The sequence below is a fragment of the Rutidosis leptorrhynchoides genome, chromosome 4 (assembly GCF_046630445.1).
Source record: "Rutidosis leptorrhynchoides isolate AG116_Rl617_1_P2 chromosome 4, CSIRO_AGI_Rlap_v1, whole genome shotgun sequence".
In the NCBI taxonomy this organism is placed as follows: Eukaryota; Viridiplantae; Streptophyta; class Magnoliopsida; order Asterales; family Asteraceae; genus Rutidosis; species Rutidosis leptorrhynchoides.
In genome coordinates this window covers 122,387,162-122,395,000 of record NC_092336.1, presented here as the reverse complement: position 1 = coordinate 122,395,000, position 7,839 = coordinate 122,387,162, and positions in this window count along the sequence as shown.

Here is a 7,839-nt window from a genome sequence, read left to right as displayed (position 1 = left end):
CTTTGCCTCACAGCTTCCGTAGATTCCTCCGTAACTTATGGGATTTTAGTAATATATATGCATATGTAAATTATGTATTGCAGGATACTAATCTACATACTATAATCTAATTCATATCGAAAATCGATCATTTGATCGTACGATATGGATCCCTCAACCAGTTCGAGTTCCTCGAATTCCGACAGTTATTTCGACATGAATATTCACCTATGCTCCGGAAGCACCGTCACCAGAATGAATCAACCAATCAGCCATCCCCAATTCATTTGATGGATTCGTAGCCTACTTAATCATTGGAAACAAGAAGAAGGCGATCCCTTCCATCCACCACATCCACCTCTTGACGAAGAACCCAAAACACTTACCGAAGAACCAGTCCGAAACACCATTTTCACCCTCATTTCCCGAATATCTCGCCACGATTATATTCTATCTAAAATTCTAAACCTTATTCATCAACTCGTTCCGACCGACAATCATCCCGGAATAATAGAAGAAGTCAACGAACTTCGCGCTCGAGTAATCAATTTAGAAAATATGGTGCAAAAACTTACCAGCTTCAACAATACCAACAGTACCATCACAGCAAGTTTTAGCATCACACGTCTCAACATCACAATCCATACCTCGAGTATAATCATCATTCTACATATCGTTCTACATCATTTATCTTCGTTCAACATGGCGATTATGTAATCTCTAATGTTTTAGAGATTATATATTCTTGTTTTAACGGTAAATCAGATGAGTTAATATCATATTAACTCATTAAATCCATGATTACATCTGAGGAAAATATATATGTAAGTATATTTTCATAAAGATTTTAATTAAAAATTCTTTTGTACAAACTGTTAATGGTGAAAATATTTTAACGGGTAGGTAATACCCTAGAAATATTTAGATTTCATATTAATAAGTTACACTGTACATTCTTCGAATCTGATTCAATAGTCATTTACTATCCTACTTACAACCACAGAAGTACGAATCCGTTCATCACAGAATAACCATTTTCATTCAATATCATATTTGGATTTTGACCTATCAGAATCTAACAAGTGGCATAATGAAGAAAACATTGGACAAAATAAAATTTGTTAGAAACAAACAAATTAACTATGAGAAAATTTTTGTTAAGAATCCACGCTAACTGTTCCTAGCTAACTGATTACATTTTATTTATCGCAATTAATTTATCGTAATTTATATTCTCGAAATTTTATTTATCGTCATTTAATTTCTGTTATTTATCTTACGCACTTTAAATATCAGGAAACGTATACAATGTTTTGACATATCATATCGACGCATCTATATATATTATTTGGAATAACTATAGACACTCTATATGCTGTAATGATCGAGTTCGCTATACAGGGTTGAGGTTGATTCTCAAATAATATATATACTTTGAGTTGTGATCGAGTTTGAGACATGTATATAACGGGTCATGACACGTATTAATAAATTTGAATATTATATATTAAACTATATATGAATTGTTGAACTACAAATTGTGGACTGCTAACTGTGGACTGTCAACATTGGACAATTAAAATGAATTAAAATATTGATTATAACATATGAAACTAAACAATTCTTCAAGTTTACCACTTGATTTCATCTTAACCTCATTTGTATCTTGACGATTGCAATCCGCGTTTAAACCTTCTATGATTCTTGAAAAATCTCAATCGAGAGGATGAACTAACCGCACTTCATCTACGGAAGAAAAGATTTATACATATAGTTATGCATCTGAAAAACTCTCGAAAACTGAGTAAACGTTTAACACATATCTGTGCTAGCTCCTTTGACGTTGTTAATATCGAAAATAACTTTGCAATTCCTTTTCAAATTAGCCAATTTTGTCACAGCTCCAGCAATCAACATCGACCATTCAGTCGGACAAGCCTTATTATAATCTTGATTTATAGGCTTGCCTTTCGTTATCGTTACCGGGGAACCTTTTATATTCCACCATATTACCAGCAGATGTACCAGTAACCTCGTCGCTCCTTGGTTTAAATCCCTTCGACAAATCACTATATTTATCTATTGAAGTCTCATCATGTACTCATCCGCATCTTGTAATAAGAATTGCCATACCAATTATCGAGATTTAGCAAATTTGTATTGTAAGTCTCGCAACGTTTCCACATCAACAGTTATATGTATCCATATAATATTTATCTCTTAGAATTATGACCTTCCATTCTGAAATTCTGAAAAGCACCCAGTCTGTGAATTTATACTCTGAATTTTGAAAAGTTGAATGAAGCAACAAAAACTGTAAACGACCTCAACAGCCAAAAGTTGATGATAAAGAATTGTATGTTGGAAAAGCTCAGAAAAAGTTTGAAACTGAAAAATTGATTGAGCAAACTACGAAGGAGTCTCTGAACAAATCACAAGGACTAAACTTGTACATTAAGAATCCTGATGATTCTGTTTCTGATGAAATCTTTAGCGAATACCTTGCTTCTGACTCCGAACTCTTGCGGATAAATTTTCTTCACCATCCTTCGATATTAGAAATTCCAAGATATCATCGTATCTTTCATTATAAATATCCTCCATATTTCTGAAGATATTTTCATAACTATTCTTATCTGAAATCATTAATCTCTTCGTGCTATTAGTGTTACATCATATAGAAACTGTTAGTTTCTATATTCTGTAAACTTTCGAGCTTAAAATATGAATGTTATTGAAGTAATGTTAGAAACTAATGCATGAGTTAGTATAATATAATGACACTTGATCAACGTGATTATATTACAGTAAGTCATGCTGAGTTTCTAAATGGAACATGATGATTCACATATTATAACGTCATCATGTGTCATGTTACATAACTCTTTCATTCTGATTAACTTCTGAACATATCAAGAAAATATATTCTTGATAGTTCTATTCTCAGTGATTCTGGTAATTTGACAAATCAAATCGTGCTATTACGTTCTTTCTTTCTTAGAACCTTATGATCAATCGAAACTTCATACCTACGAGTTCTGGACCATTATTCGCTTGACTTGAAGTCGGGAAGATAAAACAAGAGCATGGAGCTCCGAAACATAACAAGAAATATAAGGCCGATCACAAACACAGAAATTACAAACCGTGTATATCAATGCGTATAGCAATATAAAGACACGGGAGAATAAAAAAAATACTATAACCCCAAAGTAATAGTGGAAGTAAACAGATTCCTCTGGTGGTAGATGAAAAAGGAGAATGATCGATATGAAAGTTAGGAATATATCCAGAATTAAAACTGGATGAAGCATATCGACTGATGATTTGGAAGAATGAATTAAAGTATAGGAAATGTGAGTGGTGGGAAATAATGGAACGAAAGAAGTTCATTTATAGTGGAAATACCAGACAAAGCAATCGAGACAGATGATCGCATTTAAGTAAAGAGATCCTAATTTCCTCATTTACCGAAGAATCATATCTTATTTAGATTTCGAAGATTTTCTTTAAATCCCTTGAATTCCGAAATTCAAACCAAGACAACGTCAAAAGTTAAGACGCACCTTATTTTCTAAATTCAACAGTGACTACGTCAAAAGATAAGACGAATCTCTATTTCTTTATTTCACTATTTAGTGATAGCTCCATTCGTACTCTTCGAATAATCGAATTGTTTTATCCATATTACTCAACGGTGATAAAACTCTAATTATCAATTCATATTTTTCATGAAAACATTTTTTATTGTTAGCCATGACCACCTCACTCAAATTTTGAGACGAAATTTCTTTAACGGGTAGGTACTGTGACGACCCGAAAATTTCCGACCAAATTTAAACTAAACCTCAATATAATTTTGACACGATAAGCAAAGTCTATTAAACCGAGCCTCAAAATGTTTGAACTGTTTTTCATGAATGCATTTGACTTTAACTACTCCCGACGATTCGCGAACAATTGTGTAAATAATTATGTAAATATATATATATATATATATATATATATATATATATATATATATATATATATATATATATATATATATATATATATATATATATATATATATATATATATATATATAAAGTATTTTGATTGAATAAAAAAAACCCTTTTATCAAATCGAATTAAAAATGCAAAATAATAAATAGAATAATTAAGTTACTAATAAAATGGTTATATATATATATATATATATATATGATTGTCATTAAAAATTATTACATTGTAACATTTGTTAAATGTAATTACAAGTAAAAAAAATATAGTTGATATAGTAATATTACTATTATTTTCAATATTAATATCAAAATTGTATTATCAATATAACATACAAATATGTAACTTGATATATAATTTGTTATAGTATTATTACTAATAATATTATTATCATTAATAATATAAATAATTAAAATAATTAATAGAGTATTAAGATTATCATCATTAATTGTTATCATTCCCATTATTATAGGTCATCATTGTTATTATCATAAAAATAAAACAATTTATTAATATTATCACTAATAATACCATTATAAACATTATAACTAATTGTATCAGTATTGGTATTATCAGTATTATTATTATTTAGTATTATTAATATAATTATTATTATTAATATAATTATATTTATTAAATATTAATATTAAATATTATATATATTATATAAAATCATATAGGATCAGAAATGGATATAGCTGAGGTATACACCCGTGATTTTTCAGTTAGCCATCCTTTTCATTTATTTTTTTCCTTCTTTTTCGCTTTTCTCTATTCCTTTTCCCAAAAATCTGTCGATCAATTATGGCTACAAGACAACATTTATCAATTATAATTACTAGATTAATCATTCTACTACTTGAATTAAATCCTCTAAATGATGTCCTTCGGAAAGAAACAAAACCGAAAAGGGATGAACACCCTGTTCGTACCAAATTTTTTAAAAAAAACCTCAAATTTGAAATTAATTTCAAAATGTATTGATGCAGTTTAGTTAGGAATCAGGTGTTCAATCTTTATGCAAAGTTTCGAAGTTCAATTTTCAGTATCGACTCCTAATTTCAAGGTCAAAGTTATCTTATAAAAAGTCAACTGATTTTTCAAAGATCAAATTGGAGTGTTATAAATCGATTCTGTTAAAATTAAGGATTTCTAAAGTTTCTAGGAATCATTTGGAACACAATTCATATTGTAAATATTTTCTAAAATGTATTAAAACTCGAAATCAATTTTAATGTTCTTCATCTTCCACAGCGACGGACAACAGTGAGTTTTTTTTTATTTTTTTTATTTTTTATTTTTTGCTTCTTCTTTTCTGATTGAGTCTAGTAATTCACGAGTGCAATTCGTTTTCTGTTTTAATCAGAGAACCAAGTTGTTATTTTGATTAATTAGATTTTAGTGGATTAAAGTTTATTTAAAGAAGAAGAAGAATAGGAAATAAAAGAGGAACGGTTTATATTTATAGAAGATGGGTTTAATTCTTGAGATACACGGATGGTCGAATGGTTTGGTGTGTTAGCCGGTGAGTGGGAGGTCGCGGGTTAGAGTCCCTCTTGGAGCATTATTTTTAAGTGTTTTCCTATTGAAGGTAGTTTAATATTTATTATTAATTATAATATCATTTTCATTATTATTATTATTATTATCATTATTATTAATGTTATTATTATTTTTCGTACTTATTAATTATTGTTACTGTTACATGTATTATAATTACTATTAGCATTATTATTAGTATAAGTGTATTTGTACGAATTATCATTTATTATCATAATATTAGATACAATTATGAATATTATTATTACTGTTATGAAAATAATATAAGTTACTATTATTCTCATAAATATTAGTATTAATATCATTATAAATTTATTAGTATTATCATTATGTATTATTATTGTCATTATCATTATGATCAATATAATTAGATAATTATATGTATTAATATTAATAATATGAGTATCATTATTATTATATTATTAAAATTAATATCCTAACTATTATTAGTAATAAAATTTGCTATAAATATTATTATTATTAGTATTGTTATTATTAATATTATCATTATAATCAGATACAATTTTTATTACTATTATTAATATTATTTTACCAAATAAACATTATGTATATAAAAACATTTATAAGCAACAATAAATATAAGTATGTATTAATGATATTAATGACTTTTACATAGATATACACATATAACAAATTAATATCTATTTTAAATATAATACTTATCAAATATATATATATTATTGTAACTATATAGATAATAAGTAATTTGAATATATACACAAATTGAATATATATATATATATATATATATATATATATATATATATATATATATATATATATATATATATATATATATATATAAAAGATAAACAAGATATAAAAATGAAATTGTTCAATTACGTTTACACGTATTAATATATACACAAATGATATAGGTTCGTGAATGCGAGTCCAACCCTGCATTGTTAGATGTTGTCTTATGTATTTTTACTACAAAATACATTAGGTGAGTTTCATTTGCTCCCTTTTTAAATGCATTTGCAATATATATTTTTGGGACTGAGAATACATGCATTGTTTTTATAACTGTTTTACGATATAGACACAAGTAATCGAAACTACATTATATGGTTGAATGATCGAAGCCGAATATGCCCCTTTTGCTTAGTAGCCTAAGAATTAGTAAAACAGTCTACTAATTGACGCGAATCCTAAAGATAGATCTATTGGGCCTAACGAACCCCATCCGTTGTAGCGGATGCTTTAGTACTTCGATGTTGTTTTATCATGTCCGAAGGATTTCCTGGAATGATAGGGGATATTCTTATATGCATCTTGTTAATGCCGGTTACCAGGTGTTCAATCCATATGAATTATATTTTTGTCTCTATGCATGGGACGTATATTTATGAGAACTGGAAATGAAATTCTTGTGGTCTATTAAAATGATGGAAATGATTATTTATGTTAAACTAATGAACTCACCAACCTTTTGGTTGACACTTTAAAGCATATTTATTCTCAGGTATGAAAGAAATCTTCTGCTGTGCATTTGCTCATTTTAGAGATATTACTTGGAGTCATTCATGACATATTTCGAAAGACGTTGCATTCGAGTCGTTGAGTTCATCAAGATTATTATTAAGTCAGTTATAGTTGGATATATTATGAAATGGTATGCATGCTGTCAACATTTGATGTAATGAAAGTTTGTCTTTTAAAAACAAATGCAATGTTTGTAAAATGTATCATATAGAGGTTAAGTACCTCGTGATGTAATCATATGTTATTCTATTCGTTCTTATTGATTAGGACGGGTCGTCTCAAAGAAAAAGTTAACTACGGAACCTATATTGTCATTGCCTGAAGGGAACGATGATTTTGTGATATATTGTGACGCCTCAAAGCAAGTCCTCGATTGTGTATTAATGCAACGAACGAAGGTAATTGCTTATGCATCTAGACATTTGAAGATTCACGAGTAGAATACGACACACGATTTGGAATTGGGCGCTGTTGTTTTTGCATTAAAGACTTGGAGGCACTACTTATATGGGGTCAAAAGTATCATATATACCGATCACAAAAGTCTCCAACATATATTTGATCAGAAACAACTGAACATGAGGCAACATAGGTGGATTGAATTATTGAATGATTATGACTTTGAAATTCGTTACCACCCGGGGAAGGCGAATGTGGTAGCAGACGCTTTGAGTAGAAAGGACAGAGAACCTATACGGGTAAAAGCTATGAATATAATTATTTGTACTAACCTTACTACTCAAATAAGGGAGGCACAACAGGGAGTTTTAAAAGAAGGAAAATTGAAGA